Consider the following 5,770-nt stretch of genomic DNA (forward strand, 5'->3'; position numbering starts at 1 on the left):
GTGTTCCACAAATTGTCTCTATTTTGGTAAAGCAACTGAAAACCCATTGACCAACAACAGTAGAACACAACTATGATGTGTTTAGTGATCACAGAATGGCCTGGGTTAGAAGGGACCTGAAAAACCCCCCTGACCTGGCCAGGGACACCTTCCACTAGATCAGGTTGCTCAGAGCTCCATCCAACCTTGTCTTGAAGGATGTTGAAGCCCAAACTGCCCTAAGTTTTACATTCCCTACAGCTTTACAGAAAGTCAGGAGCTTGAAGGAATGGGAGGTGTTTGTTATTTACAGAACAAAATTGTAGAATAAAGCTCCATATAACCTAACCTTTATGCATGTAACACATTGAAGTACAACTGGGATGGTTTCCTCTTATGCTGTAGCTGTTTGTGGAGAATGAAATGGTTTTAAAAAGTAGATGGTGAAGCCACACTCATGCCATTACATGGGAGTTACAAAGCAATGCCACTCTTAGCAGAGCATGGCAGTCCCAGCTGCTCCTAAAGGTGCTGACAGTGAAACTTCTCATTCAACAAAACTGTCCTTTTCCTACTGCTTCCTTCCACTTCTTTGGAGACAATAAGATGGCCATATTTCATTAAGCTGCTCTTAATCACTGTCTCAATATAGCAAATTCAGCCACAGACCACTTGGTCTCTCAAGCTGAAATGCTTGGCTTAGCCTAGCACACACCATTCCTTCTATTTCACAGTCTCCTGTGACTGTGAGATTAAAGATACTTAAATTCCAGTACTTGCCCGAAGTGCAAAAGAGCTGCAAGACCAGGTAACAGCAGTCTTGCACCTCCTAATAAAGGTGGTTCACACCAGCAAGGCAAGGGGAAAGTACACTTGTAAAATGCTTTTAAAACAGCTCAAACACTGCTTCGCCAGTACATTCCTTCAGTGTCTAATAATAATAGTACATTAGCTTCTAATTAAACATGAGGCCACACTCATGAGTCCTTATTTCCATGCTGTCTTTCACAATAACAGGCACATGCATTACAGAGAAGGCAACACAGCTGGCACTAGACAAAAAAAAAAAAAAAACAACAAAGGATTGCAATGACATGCTGCCAGTATTGGAGTGGGTATTTTTCCCTGTGAACCAGCCTTCCTTGGAGGCAGGAGGGGTGAGTGGGGGTGCTAAATTGGCTCTAATGCAGCAATTAGGAATTACTGTTTTGTAAAGGTCTCCTACGGGTGACTTTCCTAGTCGTATGTGCACTCCTCTGACTTAGCTGAAGTCTCTGGCCGTTGACCTAAAGCTTACAGGTATTCCTTTGTCTCTTTCCAGTCTCAGGTGTGTTCTTTAAAAAAACCCCTGTAGGCTTGGGAGGTGGGTTTGAGGTGATGTGCGACATAAAGGGCTCCATGGAGCTGAGCCTGCTCCAGGTCCTCAGCTGCTTCCTTGCAGGTGAGAGGGCTGAGAGATGAACATCAACTCTTCCTGCTCACCTCCAGGATCAGGCAGAGGTTGCTTGCAGGGCTTCTGCAGACACTGTGCTCATCTGCTTCCCTTGGGCATCTGACCATAGCCCCAGGTGGCTATTTCAGCCCAGGGAGAAACATAAGAAAAGAAAAGATACAGTGAGATGATGTTCGTGACCATAACCTTCACCTTTCCATCTCTAGATGTGGTTTTTGTGCCTGCACAGCTCTGGTGGCACAGTCTGGGTTCCTGCCAGCCCCTTCTGGTGCCATCTCTCTGTGCAGGAGCCCCAAGGTGCCTCACACCATCCCCATTCCTGACTCCTCCATCCCAGCCTCTACCCCCGGGGCACAGCACAGCCCCTGCTGCATTACCTGTCTTTGCAGCAGTTTGTTCCCAGCACCAGCAGCTTTATTTATTTACCTGCAGCTCCATGCTGTGTTTGTACAGGCCTCGAGAGGACTCGACAAGCCTGCGGTTCAAACACGGGAGAGGGGAGAGAATTGCTGGGTGATTGCAGAGAGCCCCCGAGGCAAACCTCAGCCCTTTCATTCCTGCCTCCTCTCCTCTCTTGCACCACCTTGGCTCCACTCAACATCAGGAAAACAAGGCATGTGGGAGCTGCTCTGCAAGGCTCCCTTAGCAGAGAGGTCTGGAGGAGGGGATATCTCCTTTCCTCCACATTCCTTTAACCCCAGCTGGGTGGCATGAGGCACAGACCAGCTCATGAGCATCTCCAAAAATCCCAGGCAAAGCCTTCAGGTGCTAAAATGCTCATGGGGAGCAAAGCTGTGTTACCTCCCTGGCTGTCTCTGGGCTCAGCTGTTTTCAGATCCCGTTGTCCCTGTGCCTTGGGGAGGGAGCATCCAGCCTTTCCCCTTCCTTGGCTTTTGATGTGTTTCTTTGGAGGAGACCCACACAAGGAAGGAAGACAGAGCAGTGGGTTCCTTAGACACCAGTCCTGGGGCCAGGGTGTTGAGGGAAGATGCCCAGCTGCACTTTGCCCGTCCTGTTCTTTGGCCAAAATCACCTGATAGTGTGCCCAGGTCCCTGCATGAAGCCTGGAACTACTTTGGCCACAGCAGTTTGGTACTGGAGAGGGATGGATCATTCACTGCTCCACTGCCTCCCCTCTCCATTCTTCTGGGACACTCTTTCATCCAGGGCTGTGGTAAAATGCCAAACCCAGGCACTCCTATGGAATCACACAACCATTTAGGTTGGAAAAGACCTCCAGAGTATTGAGTCCAATCATTTACTCAGCACTGCCATGTCCACTACTATTGCCAACCCAAGCCAGGGAGACACTCACACCCCAAAGCCAGTGCTGATTAAGCAGGGCAGGGTAAGAGCACAGGAAGCCTTTTCCAGGGGAGGTGGCACAGGCAGATCCCAACATGTCGAGCTGAGCGTCAGGGGCTGTCGGCAGCGAGGCACGGGGCTGGGAGGGCAGTGAGCTGTGATGGAGAGCAGGGTGGGGAGGCTGTGCCCCGGGGACACTGGCACTGTCACCCTGGAGAGGCTGGCATGACACCCAGCTGGGCTGGAAAATCCTCACTGCTGCACCAGAGATGTCCTGAGCTTATAGAGAAACACTCGGCAGGGTTTGAGGAAAAATCAAAGGGATTGAAGGATTAAAAAATTTATTTTAAAATCTGCTTTAAAATCAGTGCTGCCACTACCTTATTTACCTGATATTTTTGAAATACTGTGGGAGAGGCTTTCAGGCTTTGCTCTGCAGCAATGTAGTGCTAAGACCATTTAAAAGCTAATAAGGAGCAACTTGTGATCTACACAGAAACGCCTTGTCTAAGAGACTCGAGTAGAAACATGCAGAAGTGTAAGAAAAACACTGCAGTTGTGGCAATGAGAAGGGGAAAGATGTTCTGCACTCTCCCCTGGAAGAGCAGGCAGGAGCCCGTCTGCTCTGCCCCAGAGGCACAGAGTAACCCTTGACCGTGACAGGGATAAGGGCCATGGGCCAACTCAGAACATGCACAGGGAGAGAAATTTGCCTGGCGAATCTCCCCCACCCCAGTCTCCACTGCCTGATCGGATCAGAGGAAATAAATCCTGGCAGAGCCAGTTTTCACAGGAGTTCATGCCCTGACCCTGCCTCAGCAGGACCGGGTCCAATACATTTCCCTTTTATCTATTTAAATAGGATTGCTTTTCTTAGTCCACTAACAGGTAAAACATGCCAAGTCCTGTGCTGAATTACTGATGTCTGCTGTGTTTTAAAACCCCCAGTGAGGCTGGCTTTGCCCCAGCATTGCCTTGCTTTTGCAAAGATGCTTAGCTAGGGGCGTTGTAGGAGGTTTAGCAGGCCACAATTATAACTGACATTGGAAACTTCTATCACACAGTAGCTACATCCAAAAGTACACGTGCAGTGGGGTTTAAGCGTTTGCAATATCAAAGTCTAGACATTTGTGGTGAATATAAAGGCTGACGTCAGCCTAACCTCTGCCAGTCTCCACAGCTCACAAAAGACTACATCTTGAAGAAAAGGTAAGATTTAAAATCTATTCAGCAGGCCAGGACATCCCAGCTTGAAGAAGATGCTGGATGCCCTGAAATTAACTTAGCCTGACCACTGACTTCCCAAAGCAGAAAAGCCTTTATTCCCCAGGTCTCAACATAAATCCAGATTCTGATGGTGATTTATTAAAGAAAGGTGGTACTACTCCATTGCTCACTGAGCCAAACTGCTCTCAGGATCATCTCTCTTCTCTCCTTATCCTCTGGGCTCCTGACACCTTTTCACCAATTCCAGGGAAGATGTTTGCTTTAGTGCAGCAAACCAGGGCAATCAGCGCAGATGCAGACAAGCTCTGGCCACAGGTACAACCCACAGCCTGCACCTCCCTCCCTTTCACCAGGACAGCGTTTTCTCTGCCAAAAAGGCTCCAGCTCTAGGTCATTTCCAGAGCAAAAACTCTTTGCAGAGTTGGAAACTGAGGGGCTCACTTCCATCTGCCAGCTTTGGGGAATGAGAGAGCTGCAGAACTGCTCCCGGCATCCCCACGGCCGTGCCAGAGACACAGCCCCAGACATGCTTTCAGCACAGCCCCCTGTGTTTGCTTCCCAAAGGCCTGCCAGGATGAGGCAGCTGTGCAGCAGCTGTGCAGCAGCTGTGCAGCAGTCTTGCCCTGGGTGGCAGCCAGCTCGGCGTGTGCTGGCAAGCACAGGTGGCTCCTGCTCATGGGGCTGGCTGGGCTTTGCCAGCCAGTTTTTGGCAGGGAGGCAGCCTTGCAGATGCCACTGGACTTTATCCATTCATTTCTCCTCATTAGTAACCAAAACAGGCACTCGAGGCAGGGTGAAGCCCGATGGTGAAGGCTGTTGTTATTGAGCTGTGCTGGCAAGCACATCCAGTGAAGAGAAAGGGTTTGGGAGTCATCGTGGCTCAGAACCAGCCTGTGCCACTGAGGAATCTGAGACACACCTGATCCTCCCCCTCCTCCCTCTGTGCTTCCCTTACCTCTCAATTAGTTGAGAGGTAATTCAACTCCTCCTTCCTGGAGGAGTTAAAAGGAAAAATAAACTAAAAGGCCAACAGATGTGGAGGAATACACCAGCCTTGCCCTGCTGGCAGAGGTGTGTGCCTAGAGGGGGTTCCCTTTTTGCCCCACTGGGGTGAGTGCTGGCAGCTGAAGGGCAGGGGGGAAGCAGGGCTGGCTTGGGATCAGGCAGAGGGTGCAGTCCCCAGTGGCACAGCTCGCCAGGCTCACCCTTGGAAAGGGACTGTTGTGCTCCATGGTACTTTCAGGACTGTGTGACAGACTCTCTAGCCTGAAGCAAGCCAAGAAAAGGTGCTCCAGGGGAGGCTGTCATTCCTTTAACAACAGCAGCCTATTTCCAAGGGATTTTATGCATCTGACTCCCATTAAATTAGAAGGAAGCCGACCTATGGGACTTGGCCAGCTTTGTGCTTGATGCCTGCAGACAACTGGAACTGCTCCTTCAAATGCCACCTCCACTGCTCCCTCCTGCCCCACACTACAGCACCCTGCTCCAGCCAATGCTCTACAGCGCCCAGAAAAACATTTAAAGTCAGGTTGTTCCTATGTTAAATTCCCAGAACTGCTCTGAGGTGTGCCACAGTGTGTGCCAGTACTTTGTCCCCTCTGTGAGCTTGCAGGCAGGGCTCTTCCAGTGTCACAAGTTGGCACAAGGGTCACAAGTCAGGGGGGCTTTGCAGGGAAGGAACCAACCCACTGATGAGCCCCACCTGAGCTCTTTGTGAGGAATCAACAGGTACACGGGACAGGGTGAGGCTGGGTGAGGTAGGAGGCAATAGGGATGGGATCTCGAGCCATTCCAGCTCTTTTT

The sequence above is a fragment of the Sturnus vulgaris genome, chromosome 2 (genome assembly GCF_052056855.1).
Source record: "Sturnus vulgaris isolate bStuVul1 chromosome 2, bStuVul1.hap1, whole genome shotgun sequence".
Taxonomy (NCBI): domain Eukaryota; kingdom Metazoa; phylum Chordata; class Aves; order Passeriformes; family Sturnidae; genus Sturnus; species Sturnus vulgaris.